The following is a 19,061-nucleotide window of genomic DNA, read 5'->3' on the forward strand; positions in this document are numbered from 1 at the left end:
CTGGAGATGAACATAGGAGAGGAGGAAGAGGTGAGATTGAAGTTTGAGGCGGGCGCAGAGCAGAGGAGAGTGTTAATGAGGGGATGGCACAAGTAGAAAAGGTTCCACCGGGCTCTTTTTTAGAAGGTGGCCCCTCTCGCATTATATTCTTGACTCCCCTCCAGGAGGGCCTAATGACGCTCTCTAAGGATGGCGGTCTTGTGGAGGAAGAAGCAGGGGGGAGGGTTGGGCTGACATACCGCGAAGAAGCGCCCCAAACGCCACAGAGGAGGTAGCCAAGAAAAGGGAGAGAGAATGCTGTCCCCACTAGAGAGACGAGTGAGAAGGAGCTCTTTTTCTCAAGACTCTTCATGTGCCCATCTTCCTCTCACTTCAATCTCTCTCTTCTTCTCCGGCTCACCTCTCCACCTCCACCCATCCTCCCTTTTCTTTCTGCTCTGTCCTCTGGAGCAGGTTGGTAATTGTCACACACAGAGCAGCACTATTTTCCATTAACTTAAGTATGTACAAGGAGCTAATACCTAACTGAGCAACATGTGGATTTAGTTGTGATTTCGAGCTCCATCACAAGCAGAGGGGGGACCCTTAGGTGGCACCATGGAGCACAAGATATCAAAGAATTTCCCATCCCTTTCAGATTTGTTTTAGCCACCTTTAAAATAAATTCATAATCCACACCCATCTACCCCCCAACCCTTTCTATTCCCCAAGAATGTCAGAGTATCCATAAACAAAATCAGAGGGTACAGTAAGGTCTCTAATCAAGGCAATCAGTGCTGTTTTCAGAGGTGTACAGCACAGCAGCAGCGCTGGTCTCATCTTTTTCTGCGCTTTAATTACTTGCTTTTGCATTTTGATGGAGGGGGGGTGATGGGGGTGATTGTGCCTTATCACCTATCTCCAAGGATAAAAGACTACCCAATTACTTTGTTTGGATGCTAATGATTGCATTTCATTAGTAGCCGCTCTTAGCCCTCCTCACCCAGTAAATGAATGAATATGCCGTAATTTCAATTATTGGAATTATGAAAATTGCTTTTAAAAAGACGGCACGGGTATCATCAGCTTTCCACTGTGACATAATGCCATTTTAATTTCTATAATAGTTTTAATTGTCAGTGGCCCCGCTGTGCATTAATCATTTAATTGTATTGTCTTTCTCCTGCTGCAAACACCTACACCCCCTAAACACCCACACGCTTTTTCCCGCCCCAGCTTTGAAAATACAAATCACAATCAGTACTATCATCTTGAGAGTGATGAGATGACGGTGAAAGCAAAAACCAAGTTAGAGGCGCAATTCAAAGTTCTGAGAAGGGGGTAGACAGTTATTCTTTGTTGGAGGTTTTTGCAGAAGGAGTATACAGCGTGACCTTGGATTTCTTTGTGATTTTGGTCTGATTTTTTTAATCAAACACTGGCAGAAGTTAATTGAAGCAGGTGAAAAAATTCAAATAAAAGGTTTATTTTAGTTTTTTTTTATGCTGCAGGTTTTAACAGAATTGAGGATTCATGGCTTCAAGTTGCACTGAATACAGTAAGAATTAACATCTATGAATTATCATTAGAGTTAAAAAAAAGATGTATGTTGTATTTTGTTGTATTGTTTGTTGTACACAGGATATATTGCAGAGATAGAATATTTTAAGAACAAAGACAGCAGTTTTATATCTATTCTTTTATAAATGGAGGGGTCAAAGGTCAGGGATATCACACAGACCTTCACTCGGGAGAACAGTGTCTTTGTGGCCATCGTCGCCTTCTACAATCCCTGAAAAAAGAGAATGAGAATTTGTTGGATCACAGCTTTTAGGTTTGTTCCAATTTAAGAAAAATACTATCAATCAGATGAAGCTTTTCTTGGCTGATATGTTAATGAAAGTAAACATAAAAAATAGATATCATTTTTGACACATAATTTTTGACACAGGCCAATTATTTCTCACTTGAAGAAGCCAAAGACATATCGCAAAGGAATTTAAAGAAAGAATTGAAATTCATTCATTCAAATTAAAATGTGAAATAGAATGACAAAGAAACAACAGCGAAAAAGGAAAATGTGAATCAATTAAATCAATTATAAATTAAAAGTAGTATTTATGTCTGTTCCTGATCTCGTCCATTATCTTTGTTTGTGAACAGATGTGTACAATTTTGATTAGAAAACAACATTTCAGAGCACTCGAGTCACGAATGCCAAAAAGAAAATATAAACACCACCAACAAGTATGTTGTTTAAGCACAATGAGTCAGTAATGCAGCACTGCATTGAAACGAAAGGTGTAAAATCAAATAGTCAGCATATCAATTTATTCAGTTTTATCTGTGTGGAGCCGAGAGCCGTGCAGCAGCAGCACCATGAGAGCAAAAATGTCTGACTGACAGCCTTGAGCAGCCCTCCACTGTCTCCTCCATCGCTCCTCGAGAGGGAGGAGGTCAAGTGTACCCCCTCAAACAAACACACTCAGATGCCCATGCAGAACACCTTGCCAAGCCTTTTAGCCACAGCTATTTTTCTTAAACTCATGTCATCAAGAGCACCAGAGGCATCTCTCAGCCTTGAACTTACGGAGGTGAAGTGGGCCGACGGCCGGGTAGGAAAGGTGTGCTCCCCCATGTGAATACATTTAATGCCTCAACCTCCGAATGTCTTCTCTCTAGTCCGTTTTGAAAAGAAAGAAAAATAAAAAAAAAAAACATTCTACAGACGTTCATGCCACCACATTGGTTGGAATCTAGACACACAGAAAAGGGTACTTCAGACCCTTTGAGATCTGCCTCTCTGAAAGCACAACAGCAACTTTTCTCAGAGAAATCTATACGTCCAAACATGTTGCTGCATGACCTTGTACCTTCTGCTTATGTCAAAGGGGAGTCGTCTGTTTTGGGTTCTTTTTATTATATTTTTTTTAACTGTTGACAAAAGTGGAATGTGGCACAGTGGTAAACTTAAAGCGATCAAACATCAAGGTGGCAGCTGAGATACAGAAAACGAAAAAAATTGCTTGGCAGTCTTCTCACCTTTAACTCCACCACCACCTCCTTCCACCTCCAGATATTAAAGTCACATCATTGACATGTAATTGGAATGTGACATGACACGAATTGCAGAAATGTCTGTACGGTAGATAGCCTATGACCTGTATAAATCAGAATTAATCTGGTTTGCAGAAATGTTAAGGTAACTCCGAACAACTCATTGTGACACCACCACAATGACCTCAAGGGTAAAATGTGTAACCTCCTTCACACATATGTGACGGTGTCACCAGAATCTGCAAATTATATGAATCACATTTGTTCCTTTCTTTCCATAGACCATCATGCATAAAAATGACTACAGGTTGATTAAAGCGGCACCATTTCTCTATGAGAGAGGTCTTTAATCACTAATGAGCCGTTATGTGTTAACTATAATCACTTAAACTCTTAGTGACTTGATCACATAACAGGTTGAATTGTCATTAATCATGAATGAGCATTTGTTTTGTAACCTTAATAAAAAGTTTGAGCAACTTTTAAATTGAGTAAGCAGTAGATTTTCTCATTTGAAAAACTTCTTGAGCTGCTGTGCTACTAAAAAAGATGAACAAACGAGCCAAAAAGGTGTCCTACCTAGAGGAGGTTATAACTAATCTGCACATGGACCAGCTAAAATCAAATTTAAAGCCTTTTTGATCAACTTTCAGTTGAGTTTAAAGTATCTCATTAGCTCATTAAAAGATCTCATTAAGTAAGAAAGTAAAGCTGACGCTCGATGAGGATATTGACCTTTTATTGGAATTAAAGACTTTCCAAGTAGTGTGACTTTATTAGATGATGTTGCTCTGCTCTGGTTTATTTTAAAAGCTAGCTCATAATAACTAAGCGCTCCTCTAGTTTTCTAATTTTTTTTTTTTCTTGATGCTTTTTAACGGAGGCTAAAATTGACAGTTGCAGTGGATTCATCTTCATCTTCAGAAGTCAGTGTAGTGCCACTCTGAAGGTTTCTTTACAGGAACTAACATGACCTGGACCAGGCGCTGTCACTCAACTTGACCTTGGTGAATTTGAATTACAAGACTTTGTGGATTGGCCACATGCTCTTCATCCGAGGCTCCTTCTTTGCACCCAACTACACACACACATTTACACACATACATTTTATGTTCTTTTGCAGAGGAAAAATATGTTTTTGGCAAATTGCTAAGTCTGTCTTAAGTGCAAAGGTTCAAGAGGTCTCCTAACATGCAGGGAATAAAGATGGAAATACTGTTTTCTTATTTGGCTGGCCAAGGAGCACGGCTTTTTATATTGCATCAATGGCACCATAATGAATGCCTGGCCTCTGACCAGTTCCTACACAATTGTGCCACCTTCTGGAATAAATGGGAAATCTACCAAGGACGAGGAAGAGTTCAACAGGGATTCAGCTTCAAAAAGACTGTTATTTATCTGCTCGTTTGTGATGTTCTTTGGTCGCATGGATTCAGTGCCGGTGTGCTTCTTTTCATCGTGTTGCAACTATCCTATGGTATCCTATCAAATGGTATACAACACTCTGATTAATTTTCCTTATCAATATATTGTATGAAAATGCTTTATTTTACAGAGATATAATTTAAAGATAATCGCCAAGGACACTTTCTGGAAAAGGCTGTTTTTCTAATTATAGGTTAGAAAAAGAAAAAAAAAATGGCAGGACCCTACAGCATGATGGTAATTGGTACTCTACCAAGTAATTAATCCCCAATAATTGCAAGAGAGTCTTTTAGACTGCACACAGTGGGTCAGGGAATAAACTTTATAATAACAGATTAATAATTAATTAACATTTGTACAAGAGAAGTTCTGTCAAGGCAGTTCTTTTCCCCCTAATAATTAAAGACAAATCAAGCATCATCATGAAATTTAATAGTAATTCTATTAGCAATATCAACCAGTTTAGGACTGAAATAAATAATAAATAAAAATGTTTTGACTTCGTCAGGAGCATCACCAGAGTTAGTATGATGGATATACTGATGGATACATTTCCCTGTCATCTTTCCATTTAGGGTTTGTGGAGCTGTCAGAAAGGCTGTGTGTGTGTGTGTGTGTGTGTGTGTGTGTGTGTGTGTGTGTGTGTGTGTGTGTGTGTGTGTGTGTGTGTGTGTGCTTGTAAAAGCATGGCTTTATGGAGGCGTCTGTGTATTTGGGGTTGCTGGGGTTGGGGGGGGCTGCGGAGGGTTCGGGGACGAAAGAGAAGATTGGGGAGTGATTCAATCGCTACACAAATGGATTTGGCTAATAGAAGGAGCCTCTGATCCTGACTGGTGCACAGCTGGAGCTCCCCTAATTGGAGAGGGTGAAGAGTGGAGAAGAGAGTGGGGAGAAAAGAGAAAGAGAGAATATGGTCCCCGGAGAAATTGCACCTCCGCTGTAACACTATTGACTCGACGAGGATCATGCCAAACGTTAATGCCAGTGTAAAAGGACACGCGCCAGGAAAGTAAGTCATGCGGAGCATCAACGTAGCTCAGTGTTCATTTTCTCACCTTGAAAAAAAAACCAGCACAATCAATTTTTGTGTAATTGTTCCCAGTGTTTTAAATAACTAATGAAGGGTGCTATACGAGCAGAAAGTGGCCAGCTCTCTAACCCACTTCACGTCAGCAAGGACCATTAGAGAAATAACTGAAAGGTGAAAACAGGAGCCTTAAAACCATTTAGCAGAGTACTCACCACTATTTTCAGTGAATTCAATTAATTGTTCAAAGAAATCAAAATAGATAAAAGGTGATTCACTGTTATTGATGACCTTCCTTGTCAGTGGGCTGACTTGGAGATGGTCGCAAGTAGCAAATGTCAGACTGGTTCAGGGGAGAATGAAAAGAATTCACTCCTAAAAATGTATGAATACATTGAAAGAGGTGAAAATAAGGAAGATTTTACATAACTGTTGCCTTTGTGCATGCATGAAAAGAAGGAGAGGGTGGACAAAACATTCAAAAAGAGCTACTACAACTACTGCCCAGCAATGAAAGATTAGAAGAGCCCATTATCCTTTAAATGCCTTCACTTATGCTCTAGCAAACAGAGAGAATGAGAAAAACTTCATAAATTACTCCACAGATTTCACATTGAAGGGGGTCACTGGGAAGCCTCTATTGGTCAAGTATATCAAGTGTAGCCGGCTTGATAACTTCAGTATTTACATACTGTATGTTGTTTTTGGCATTTTCTGAATGAGCTAATGCTGTTAAAGCAAAGTTTTAAAGCACAAGGACTGAAACATACGATTTATGCAATTGTGTGCACATTCAAACATTACAAACAGTTATTGTGGGAGAAGAGAACAGGTGTCTGGACCAGCTGAGAGAGTGTCTGTGTGTGTTATGTACGAGAGAGAGAGAGAGAGAGAGAGAGAGAGAGAGAGAGAGAGAGAGAGAGAGAGAGAGAGAGATCTTGTGTGTATTCTAAAAGCAGGGGGTCTCTTCCAATCACCCAGAACACATAGAGCTGCTCAGCAGGAGCACACCAGGGGGGCTCTTAGGAAACCTATCAGCTCACATGGAAAGGGCAGAGGAAAGACTTACATATATAAAACAGGCTGTATAGGAGGAGCACACAGAAGGACATCCTCCACTCCTGTCCTGTGGAGGATGTCCATCTTACATACTGTAAAACAAAAACAAAAACAAAAAAACAGCACGTGAAAATAGATATGTGGACAAAGCTGTGAACCTCTCTACTAACTTCCAAGCTGAAAATGTTTAATATTTGTACAGCATGTGTCAAAACTGAGGTGCAAAAAAAAAAAAAAAAGGAAGTGCCTGGCACCCCATGCTGCCCAGTTGGCAATCAACAAGCTAAGATCAACATATTAGTGTACAAACACAGACAAATTGTTGGATCTCGCAGGGACACTCACACACAGAGGCAAGACGACAGACCCTCCCACCGTGTTTCCATTGTAGCAACCATTGTAACAGTTTTGTCTGAGCCATATGGGCTGGTTTAGGGGATGTGGACCCCCGGCAGCTGAGGCTTTGTCCCCATGTCACAGAGGTCGCCGGGATTGTGTTCCCAGCTAATTCCCTCATTCAGGGACTGCAGATCAGAGTCTATAATGATCTGGGCGGCCTAGGACAGGGATTACTGCTGCTGTCTCTGACATCAACAGGCTTGTGTGTGTGTGTGTGTGTGTGTGTGTGTGTGTGTGTGTGTGTGTGTGTGTGTGTGTGTGTGTGTGTGTGTGTGTGTGTGTGTGTGTGTGTGTGTGTGTGTGTGGGTGGGTTGGGGGTGAAAAGGAGAGCGAGATAGAGAGAGATGACATCTTAAGATGAAACATTGTCGCTAGTCCTTAACAACAGGAATCAATTGATTCCCCCCTCACAGCTCACCCACCCACCACACAGAAATAGATCCACCCCACCTCCCAAACGCACACACACACACACACACCAACACACTCTGAGTTTTCCACCTCATTTCCCTCAATCTAGCTTAGGCAAACATTATTAGCGGAGAAAGTGAAGGAAGTGAAGGGAAAGTAATAGCTTCTTGTGTCTTGACTGACCTCCATTGTCATCATATGGTTTCCAAATTACATAATACTGTCTGGATATTTTGACTTACATCTCCAGCGTAGCCACTTCTGTCTCACTACAAGTAATTAATCCACAAATTTAAATTAAATGATCTGTTGTTCCCCATCTGCCATGGCAGAGTAAAACATGTACCACCACCAAAAATTCTCCATTATGACTTCAGCATTCAAACTTACAATTGAAGCAACATTATGTAGTTTCTTCACCTTAAAGTTTCAAGATCAGTGTGATGGTACAGTGTCTTGTAATGGGGTGAATGGTGTCACTTCAGTGAGAGGGTAGGATCACATGCTTACTTCAAGATACGAGTTTTCAACGTATAACACTGTTATGACGTAATAGGAGATTTGTATTGACGACAGTGGCATTGAACTCAGAAACTGTGGGTGCACAAAATGCCAGTTTCTGCATAGTGTGACTTTAAGTAAAGGTAGATTTCAGCCAAAATCAATTTAAGTATTTCAAATTAATTAGGCAGAATACGACTGGCTGTAGAACAATATCATATATTACAATACAGCTTTTTTTTCATACTTATTCTTGGTTGAGGTGGAGTCACTTTTATTCATTTTATACTTGGACTACAATTACTACTTGATATAATTTAAAGGAGACCATGGGACGATTTTGAGCCATGTTTGTGTCACCAAAAGCAGGTATTTTAAGCAGTCCATAAAGTAGTAGTAAAACAGCATCGACGTAACATAACATTGAATCAAAAAAGCCCCAAAACTGCAACATAAGAAATAGACAGGCATCATATCCGTGGTTTGCTGAAACATACAATTGGACAGACACACATGTATCTGCAATGGGCTTAGACAGACCTGACCGATTTATCAGTCTACATCCAATATAACGCTAACTGTTGATAAGAGTAGAAAAGAAGCATAACATGTACTCAGGCCACTGTTTACAACTGTATTTATACCACACATTGATTATCTTTGAGTATATTTTGTCATGACATCTGAAATGATACAGAAATTCAGAATGAATGAAAATTAAGTCTCTCTCTCTCTTTGGATTTTGGGGCTCCAACACAAGCAGGAGCATGGGTTGCATGAAGAAAAAAAAAGCTTGTATTTCAATGAATGGTTTATTGCTACAAGGGCATATCAATTACTTCCAGAATAACAAACACTAGCATGCACAATTCAATCCATATATTTGAACATAGTTTTTGATGTATTGGATTGTGTAAACAATGTTTGCCAGACACACTTCCTCAAAATAAGGGGCCAACCTGGGTAATCAGATATATGTGTTCTGAAGAAGAGATACATCTACATCCTAAATGAAGAGCACTTACACACATACATGCTACTCTTCATGAAGCCATCCAATTCCTGATAAAGAGTACTTTCAACAAGGCAGCCGAAAACAAAACTTGTTTGCTTTCCTCCATTCCACTTTTAATGCTCTGCTCTCATTTGTTCCTGTCGGCATCTTTCCATATTTTATTCTCTTTCTTCTTTCCCTCAGTGAAAGGGACTTTCATTGAAATTCATGCTCTCAAGGACCGGCACCCATGCAAGGCCAGAAGATAATAGGCGACCTATTTACCCAGCAGTTTTATTTGTCTTTTCTTCCCTCCCTACCTCCTCCTCCTCTTCCCCCCCTGGCTTTGGATTGATCATGGTCGCTGCAAGATAACAGCTGTCTCCTGTGCATTAGCATTGCAAATGAAATAGAAGAGAAAGAAGTGGAGCTTCAGTGTGTTGAGCCACAGGCCTGCAGTCTGGGCAGGGAGAGAGCAGATCAGCATGCTGACCAAGTGCTGCCTGGACACTATGGGACAAGGCGTAGCTGACAGTGGGGCACGGACACAGCAGTTGTCGTCTTTTCAAGATACATCAACATTTTTTGTTGAATATTTAATATGATCTTGGCTGACTTGGTGACCAGTGACCAGTGGGCATTGGACATAAAAAGTTTTCATGGCAGTGCCATCTTGGGATAAAATTTTAATCACACTTTACAGGGTTGATCAATCCTGTCTGCACATGTAAGGCCCAAACACATGAAAACTGGCATCAATTGACTGACACAGCAGACAAAAGCCGACTGTTGTGTCACTGAACAACTATGTCTCAGCCGAAAAGCTGCACTTGAATGCACCAAAAAGACTACAGTCAACTAGCGCAATTGGTATGTAACACATTAAAAAAACTAGGGTCACAGATGCCTTAATGTAAATTTGGTTGCAACTAAATTCTACATTAAAGACTTAGATTAGATTAGATTTAGACTGACTTTATTCACACAGGCCACATCTACTTCAGGTACTTCACTAACTCTGGTAACCAGCTGTGGTGGGACAGTAGGGAGTATTAAAAAAACAAATGAAAAAGTTGTTGTAGGGGTCGTCCAAATATGATATTAACAATGTAAGATTGGTCAAATATTAAGATTAGGAAGGAACCTAATTTTTCTACCAAAGATTATCTTGTGAGGCAATAACGGGCATGCCCTATACCAATCTCTTCTCCATGTTCTTAGATATATCAAGTTGAGAATAAAGTTGACTTTTTTTTTTTTACTACTACAGCATACATATCTACTTATGTTCTCCTTTGAAAAAAAGAGACACCAAAAAGGAGACATTTGTAGTATACAATATTTGGATTCATGATTGTGCCCCTAGCTTCACATTACATTGATGGGATACGGTTCCCATATGTAGGCATGTAGGCTGCAGCATAAGATTGTTTGCTTTGTCTCCTGCTGAGGCTCAGCCTGCCAGCAGCCATCAATCAAACACAGACACAGACTGTGCACAGGATGCCTCGAACTGCAAACAAGCTCACTTATGTTTCAGTTAAGAATTTTTAATCCATGAAGATTTGATACTTGGTAAAAAGACTGTAAAAAGCAACTCTGCTTGTTTGCATGGTGTAAAGTCTGTTGGCTTAGAGAGAAGGCACACAGAGGAGAAACACTAATGTGAATTAGTTTCTTGGCTAATGCACTCGGAGAGCAATTTTCATTCAAGTGAGAGGCCTGCATTGTTGAGTTTCAGTATCTAGTTCTAATAATAAAGCCATGGCCTTAATACAAGGAGAGCAAAAGGAATTCATCTTGTATCGTGGTTCATGAGCTAAAAGCCAAAGATCTACTACTCAACTACTCTAGTTGGATTTTGCGATGGATGCTAATGTATCCACTGATATTCTTATATCATATAAATATCTACATAAATAAAACATTTTGATGATCCCTCAAATATGGTTGTCAAAGACTTGAGACAAGGATACATCTGCCATAGAGCCTGGATATCTCATAGTTTAACAAAAGATTTAATTGTCCGAAATGAGCATCTTTGTCAGCATTATGTTCTGTAATAATAATTTTAAAAAAAATTATTATATTGGGACATATTGGGCAATAACATAAACCATCTTATGTATCAGTCTGGCAAAATTAATTTACTCATGAGTACCAATTTTAATAACTTTAGCATTTATAGCTTTTTGGATAAATGATGAAAAAATACTTGTTGTCCACATTCACAGATATATAGTGATCTTTCCATCTTTCTCACTGTGGTATTTGGGTTCCAAGTTGATGTTCATTAACAGAACTGCACATAATAGATTTGCTTACTGATGGTCATTTATTACATTTAATTTTTCATCAAGTTCATACAGAGTAAATCAGTGCAGGATTATTGATTTTCATCCATTAAAATCCAAGGACTTTGCAATCATTGCACTGAAAGGCCACCACATGTGTACAGAGCGTAAAATACATTTACTTTGGCCATGCAGTGAATGCAGCTGTATTAAACCAGGATCGATTAACACAATGTATTTAACCCATCCTTCACACAGGGATGTATGTTAGTACCCAAGGACACATCTTATTAATATCACTTTTACTGGGAGCCAATACAGGTACTGTAGATGATTGTTCCAAACCCCAGCAAAGAAATATTGTCATGGTTACCATCGAGCACTTCAGACGAAGCCGCAAGTATCCTCATGGAGTATGAACTGAAACACACACGTGCACATGAATACATAAAAACGGGGGTACAAAAATCAGAGCAGGTAGTAGGTAGTGTTGTGAAAGAGGCTGAAGGTAAATACATTTACTCACATACTGAACTCAGTGCAGTTTTGAGATGTGTTTTCACTTTATGCCACTTTATAATTATACTCCATAACATTTCAGAGTTAAATACTGCATTTTTTCCTCAACTATATTCATTCGCCAGTCACGGTTATTCGTATTTTTGGCAGATTGAAGAGTTTAAGTTAATGGAAAACAAGGTAGTGCTTCTCAACCTGTTCAGCTTGTGACCACTTACAGTAAAAGCAGTGTCTTGTTGGGGCTTTTTGTCATGTTTCAGATGTCTGTAAGTGCGTCCACTGACTCTCAAAATTACTACTTCCACTCATATTTTAACACATATAACTCAAAGAGCAAAGAGAAACTTCCTACTTCAGTAAAATACTGTGAAAAAAGCCTTCAAGTATTAAATGCTACACTTGTATCAGTCTGCACAGGGAAGGTCCAACATCTAAGCAAAGAAACAATAAGCAATATATATTTTTGCATAAAGAAGAATTAAAAGACTATCTGAGGTATCAAATATTTTACAAAAAAAAAATGACTAGATGAAGGTTTCATAATTTACTTGATCTTTTTTTCATATTTTTGTTTCCCAGTCCATTGAAGGGTAACTCCACCAATTGTGCACACTTTAGTGTTTTTACAGGGGAGTAAGTCTTGGGGAGTACTACTGCTGGTAAAAACAGTAGTTTAACTAACCATTCCTGAAAATCTATGTTTGTCCTAAAACTCCTCTCCCAGTCTAGCCCAAAGAATTCAAAGCTCTTGTTGAACCATTTTGGAGTACAGGCAGAGGCTGCATTCAGATTCTTTTTCCCCCAAACAGAAGCTCAGTAAACGCTTCTGGCACTGGTCGACGGAAGTTTCGACACACTGATATATTTATTTGTTTTTCTTGCCTGTGCATGTCGTGTAATTCCCCATATTAGCAAGAAAACACAATGGGTCCCCATCATATAGTCTTACATAAGTCAGAATTGGAATGCAGGACTTTTACTTGAATTTTCCTATAGAGCAATTCCTTCAAGGAAAACGTGTTTCTTCTCCCCCCACTGTTAATGAGAGTTACCTGAGAAAGATCAGTGATGTAGCTTCTCTGTTTGAGCCCACCTCAGATTTCACAGGGCCAAAGAGACGCACAGAGGAAGGACAAGTAAACTGGCTCGGTCCTTTACAAATGCTAGAGTGGCCATCCTCCCACTGCCAGTCCCTCACACAGGACCACAATTAAATTCTTCGCCCACTCATTCTTTTCCTCTTTTTTTGTCTCTTGAGAAGACACCTCACTTGAGAAACCACTGAGGCTGCTTTTTAAAGGTCCCTGTGTGGCAGGGTGACAGAGGACACCACTCTCTGCCTTTTCTCTCATTTGGAAAGACCGAGTGAAATTGAAAAGGGGGTCCTCAGCTCCCTCCCTGAAGACCCTCTCTACCCCCTCCACCTCACCCCACCATCCCAGCCTCGGCCTGGGTGGACTCCCTCGGTCGGTTCTCAGACCTCCCCTGTCTGTGTGATACCAGCGGTATTGTGAGAGGCTGACAAAGAACAGGAAGCCCGGGGGTCGGCAGGGCTCGCCTGAAGGTCAGCTCAATCAGTCTCTGTATGATGGATGCAGCGCGGGGGCCGGGTCACCTGAAATGCACCAAACAAGATGGGTCGCTGCACACCCTCCTCGGTCCTTTTGCAGCTTCTGCTGTTCACTTGTTTCATTTTCCCTTTCTCTCACACACACACACATACACACAGACACAAATATATACACACACAGCTACTATATCCCTCTGCCAACCTTTTGCTTTTAAAGATACTGTATAGGAGGTTCTACAAATGCATCTAAATCTATGTTTAGAAGTGCCAGAAAAAAAAACAGGCAAATACTTTAAAGCATGCAAAGCAAGATGAAGTAAGTAATTCGGGTTTTTTTTTTTTTTTGAAAGGATACAAAACTGTTGAGTTTAACATGTAAAATTTTGATAGCTCGGGGAGACAGACTCAATTACACTCGAGTAAAAATAGGTTAAAAAATGGAAAAATGGGAAAATAAACGCAAAGCTTAATACCATGGGTCTGACAATGTGCATTTTTCAGTCCTTCAATCAGAGATATACTGTTGAATTTAAAGGTTAAGTATAAATTACATTTCACTTTGGTTCACTCCAGGTGTCTTTCTGATGATTAGCAGGAAACCTTTAACTGTTTTACAGGAAGAAAACGGGGGGAAGATGAAGATAAAAGAGACAGAATAGACAATACATAAAAACAAGCCGAATTACGTGTACAATAGACAAAATAAAAGGTATTTAACCACGAAAAGGCAAGAGATAGCAAATGGGTTTAATGATAGTTTGTGAAGAAATGCACTGATTCGGCTTTTCTTTGCAAGAGAGAGAAAAGCAATGACAACTACTGCACGATCATCTTCATTTATAATTGGATCATTTTCTTTTCTTTATGAACAAAGTACAGAAGTTCACCAAGTTTCCTTCTCTTCTTTCTCACAAGTGACGCTGATGTAAGTTACATGAATTCTGCTAATATGAGGGCACGCCACCCACTTCTATGCTGTCCCAGCAGCCTGAACACTGTGTCAGTGGGTGGGACAAGGCGTGTGTGTGTGTGTGTGTGTGTGTGTGTGTGTGTGTGTGTGTGTGTGTGTGTGTGTGTGTGCGCGCTTAGGGGTGTCCATCGTCGTCATGGAGACCCCTGTGTGTGGGAAGCAGTCCAAACATGACAGGGCTGAGTTTACTGACTCAAGGTGACTGGGCCGAGGGCACAGCAGCATACAACGGGGGGACAATGGCACCTCCATTAGTGCTAATGGGGGACACATGTAACAGGATTAGGGGTGAAGACACCTGCGGGGGGGGGGGACCACATGGAGAGATGGTACACCCGTCCCTCCCACCCACCCCCAAAAACCTTTCCCTGTCGTGTCCCACTCCATCAAACTTGTACAAAACCAGGAGTCTGCTTTGGAGAGATGGCTGCCTGCCCACCATGTTTGTCGTTTTCGACAAAAAAAAAACAACAATGAGATTTCACCACTTTCATGTCTTGGAGAAATATGAAATCTCAAAAGATTCCTAAGCTATTCTGATGAAATGCCAGCTTACCTAGTGAATTTGTTACAACACATCGAGACATCACATGCCTCACAAAATCAAAATTCTTTGGTTTTGAGTCAAGTCATTTATGCTCTTTTCATATTAATGAAACAATTTAAAAACTGTTTACATAAGTCCATTGAAATCAAGCTGTAATAAAAGTGTTCCCTCACACTGAATACCATGAACCAATTACAAGTGGAGGAAAAAGTATTCACATCAGAAGATGCAAGTATTGGCAACAAAATGGAAAAACAGCATAAAAATACTTATTGTAAGGAGTTGATTGTTATCATTATTGTTATTGTTTATCCACCAACAGCAGTAATGCTGGAGTGGGTCAAGGAGCTAATTTCAACTGCTTATATAACAATTCATAATATTAATAATATAATATTATAATTCAAAATATCATAAAAGTTGTCAGTGATTGTATATGGTTAAGTAAAAAGTACAACAACAATTTCCCTGTAAAAATGTTGTGGAGTAGAAGTACAAATGTGTACAGTGTGTGAATTTATGTATTTAGTTACTTTTGACGACTGATTTTCTTTTTTTATAAAAGCATTATATTTGGCTTTTGTAAAACTGGTCAAATATTACTTCAATCTATAAGGATAATGTAGTAGTGTCAATGTAAATGGTAATCAATAAACATCTGGCGCAGTGACAGTGAAAAATTTCTGCAAAGATGATGGGGTGACTTTTGGAAAAGGTTTCTTGAGTTAATCTTAAACTGCTGGGCCCAATAATGTAGGCTGACTCAAAAGAATTCTTAAAAAATACTTGTTTCAAATATTTACAACAGACCCCATCCCTCAATTAGAACATCTACATCGCCACAACTCTCGCCTTCCTAGCAGCAATGTAAATCAAACAGAAATAAATCTGAGACAGAGGTTAATGAATCTTCATTGGTGGACCATGAGTCTTTCCCGGTTGTCCCGCCCCTCCATCCCTCTCAGCTCATCCCTCATCCCCACTTTTCTGTCTCCCCCTTCTGCAAATTCCTCAACTCTGCCCAAGACGCCCAGTCAATTAATAAGACATTGTCTCCTCCCCTTGGAGCCCGTGCACAAGAGGCCACCCAGGAGCCAGCGGGCCTTCCCTCTAAAGCTGCTTCACTGGTGGCCCCCAGGAATGCCAATCGCTTTGGGAACAGGCAGAACAGGGTTGGATAGGAGGGGGTCTGGGAAGCTGGATAATAGAAACAGCCCCATCATGCTCATGTGCTGGGGCAAGCCAGTCAAAAATTGGAGGGCAACAAAAGGAAATGCGTTCCACTCCCAAGGATTGGAGGCACTTCACCCCTCTACAGTCCAGCCTAAAACCCCGCCCTCGGAAACACACAAGCAATTGCACACACGCTCATGATTGTGCCATACTTGAGAGAACATTGCATTGGCTTACATTCACTTCCTGCTGGCTTCCCATAAAACTTAGATCGAGCCCTTAACTTAACTAGTTGAGCCAAAAGCGATCATGCGACCTGGCCAAAACATCTGCACAGGACTAGCAGGGTGTCAGAAGTCAGTCCTGTCAAGTACAGCTCAACAAGACCACCACAACACACTCATCAAAACGCAGCTCAGAGCCCAAAGTCCTCCATCATGCCCTGTCCATTTTGTATTCATCTCTTAGCTCCCCCTCCATTTGAGCAAATGCCCTTTGAGAGGAGATTTGGACAACTGCACAGGAAATGTCTGTTCCGCATGTGGAACTCTCTGTAACTTTTGGTAGAATTTGGTGCATTTTCATATGCATATGCATTATGGTTAGTTGTCAGGCTGCACAACTGATCAAAATATTATCAAAATTGCAATATGGCAAAGTGTAACATCCAACATCCAGCTTTTTGATAGAAACTTAAATATGTGAGAAAAAAACACATCATAATGAAGTGCTGTGGTGCCGCAGAGATGCCCACGTCTACAAATCGTGCTGTCCAGATGTGTGTTTGGGACAGGCCCCAACAAAAGTCACACTGTAATGTTTATTACTAGTTGCTTCAGTGAAAATTAAAATTGTGATACAAAAATTAGCATTTTAATGTGGCGGTTTGTACTATATCATCTTGACAACCACTACATCAATAACCACTGATCGAGTTCATATCGCAATCACAATATCGGTCTTGCAAACTGCAAACCTACGGTGCTTCAACATAGCCAACACTAGCCAATATTACTGATTATTGGTTTCAAAGAAAAGCAGTATTGCGTCCACACACAGAGGACACTGACCATCCAATATTGACATCGACATTGCAAAATCAGCCAGGCAAAAGCATTTTCTATATTGTTTTCGCAATCGTACACAATAGCCTTTATTATTGAAATTAGTTGTTTATGTTGGGGTTACAGTAGTATGATGTCTTGAATATTGACCTGGCTGTTCACCAAAGCAATTCTAACATTTGGCTAAACAGTCGATAAAATTGGCGGTAGAATGATAGTTAAGAAATGTTAGCATTAGCAGTCTCACCTGTTGGGAGGCTGTAGCGTCGCTTCTCCTCTCTCCTCAGCCACCTGCGTTTCACACGACAATGGTAAAGTTATCTTTGAATAATACATGTGTGAACTTGTTTCACGTTTTGTATTTGACCGGGTTTTTTCGCTCACCGTCTAGCTTTCTCGCTACTTTAGCCGTTTAACTTGTGTTTCCGCTTTCCACTTTGACGTCCTCCGATCATTTCCGGCTTGACCTCTGACATGCCGTGAATGGACTGATCCACTGCGAGGGAGGGGTGGGGGGGAGCGGGGTGAAGACGGACAGTACCACTTCTGCCATACAAAAGCCTTTAGGTAGTAAACACAACATTACAATGGAGATTCTACTGGAAAAGTCATGATGTAAAGTACACATGCTTCTAATAAACCACATAAAAAAACCAGGAGTAATAATATTAATAATTTTTGTTTGATTGTTTGTTCACCGTGATAATTAACGTTAAAACTAAAGCAGAGGAAGAACAGGAAGAAGAAGAGAACAACTTGGGGATCATGTCACCCTCTAATAGATGAGTGTCTTCCAGATTGCCAGTCCAAACTAATCATTCCAGGTCAAGTTTCTTAAAGGAATGTTTTTTTATTTCCTCTTTTAAAGGTTGCACACACTTCCTATGTATTTATATTAGTTTCCTTTGGTCTCAAACTGCCAGTTCGAAGGTGGATCTGGGGATGAGCTATAGTCCTACGACTGCTACTGCTGTTACAATGTTTAGGAATTTGTAGACCAATATAAATAACTTGAAAATAAAGAAACATTGCGTAGGGTGATCTTAACTAACTATATTTTCCACAATGGTAAAATGGGAAAAGTTAATTTTCCTGTTTCAGCTTGAAAGTGCACAAAATTAGGTCTATAAAGAAACTGTTTTCTGAGCTTGGTGTGGAAGAACTGCAGAGACGCATGGCTCCAACCCCATCCAGCACCTCTCAGATCTCCTTTTATCGATTTGTTTTCAGTTGATGTTACTTCTACGAACTTACGAACATAAACATATAATGCAAAGTACCTTCAGATCAAATTGCTAGGTCACAAAATCAGAGACATTTACTGAAAGCTGAGGGGAGGCTTTTGGAAATATGGCTGACAACAACACACGGTGACATGAACGAGAACAAAAGTGAAATTGTCTCAAGCCGCGCTTTGAAGGTGAACACAAAGGGGTTGGCATAAATAGGCACAATTATGCTTCACAGCACAACAAACAAGGGATCACTGTTTTGACTTTGGTACTACTGTTGAAAACAGACCTGTTCCAAAATGTCATATTCTGTACGTGTCAAAACTGCATCAGCCACCACTGCACCATTGTTAAGAAGGAAAAAAAGAGTCTAATACGCGTCTTGGTACGGGGAATGAATCAACCGGTCATATCTTGGGCTTCGTTTTGAGTCAGATTTGTGTTGTATTTTTGTCTTGATGTATTAGCCAATTGTCTCCCTCTACAAAATCTCAGTGATGGATTTTAGAGTGCCGACCCTCCATTTGAATACTTGACCACAGCATACAACACATTGTTTACTACGCCTAATGGATAGCGTGCTAGTGCAGGGAGATTTCAAAGAAAAGAGATATCATGCACACACACACACAAACACGCACTGGACCCACTGTGTAATGTGTGTCTCTCCACTGAGCATCCATATTGACATCCACATTGCAAAATTAGCCAGGCAAAAGTGCTCAGTAAGTGCACCATCTGTGTTGTTGCATGTAGTAGCAAGTGGGGTGAAATCACAGTAGTCGCTGGATTGAAAGCCAAGCAAAAAACTAAAGAATATAAAACACTGTGCAGTAGTAG

General features: G+C 40.2%; 1 long non-coding RNA gene across 1 annotated transcript; it reads right to left on the minus strand.

Annotated features, from left to right (window-relative positions):
• Positions 1-1,468: 1,468 nt before the first annotated feature.
• Positions 1,469-17,528, minus strand: LOC119034447. Its single transcript, XR_005079566.1, has 3 exons — positions 17,374-17,528; positions 17,237-17,280; positions 1,469-1,771 (listed from the first exon to the last, which is right to left on the minus strand). It is a non-coding gene; the product is annotated as an uncharacterized LOC119034447 (long non-coding RNA).
• Positions 17,529-19,061: the final 1,533 nt, after the last annotated feature.

This window comes from Acanthopagrus latus, chromosome 16, assembly GCF_904848185.1.
Source record: "Acanthopagrus latus isolate v.2019 chromosome 16, fAcaLat1.1, whole genome shotgun sequence".
In the NCBI taxonomy this organism is placed as follows: domain Eukaryota; kingdom Metazoa; phylum Chordata; class Actinopteri; order Spariformes; family Sparidae; genus Acanthopagrus; species Acanthopagrus latus.